This window comes from Argiope bruennichi, chromosome 2, assembly GCF_947563725.1.
Source record: "Argiope bruennichi chromosome 2, qqArgBrue1.1, whole genome shotgun sequence".
NCBI lineage: Eukaryota > Metazoa > Arthropoda > Arachnida > Araneae > Araneidae > Argiope > Argiope bruennichi.
Window position 1 is genome coordinate 144,169,278 of NC_079152.1, and position 331 is coordinate 144,169,608.

The 331-nt window shown below is 35.0% G+C and overlaps 1 non-coding gene across 1 annotated transcript; it reads left to right on the forward strand.

Annotated features, from left to right (window-relative positions):
• Nucleotides 1-258: 258 nt before the first annotated feature.
• Trnar-ccu (transfer RNA arginine (anticodon CCU)) lies at nt 259-331 on the forward strand. The gene has a single exon. It is a non-coding gene; the product is annotated as a tRNA-Arg (tRNA).

The window sequence follows — 331 nt, forward strand, 5'->3', positions numbered from 1 at the left end:
GATGAATTACAAGTAATTTCCAACTTTCAAAAATTCCTAATTGTGAAACGAGTTGATTTTTTAAAATAACTACAATTTGTTTCATCAACTTAAACCAATCATTTTCTCTTTGCTTGGAAGCAAAAAAAAAAAAAAAAAAAACTTAGGGCAGCAGGCGCGGATAATCGGGAGTGTACTGTATTATTTTCTATCCATTTTCAATAAGGTCAATAAATAAATGTATATTTTTATTTACGGTAATAAACAACGTTTATTGTCGCCCTCGTGGCCTAATGGATAAGGCATCGGTCTCCTAAACCGGGGATTGCGGGTTCGAGTCCCGCCGAGGGTA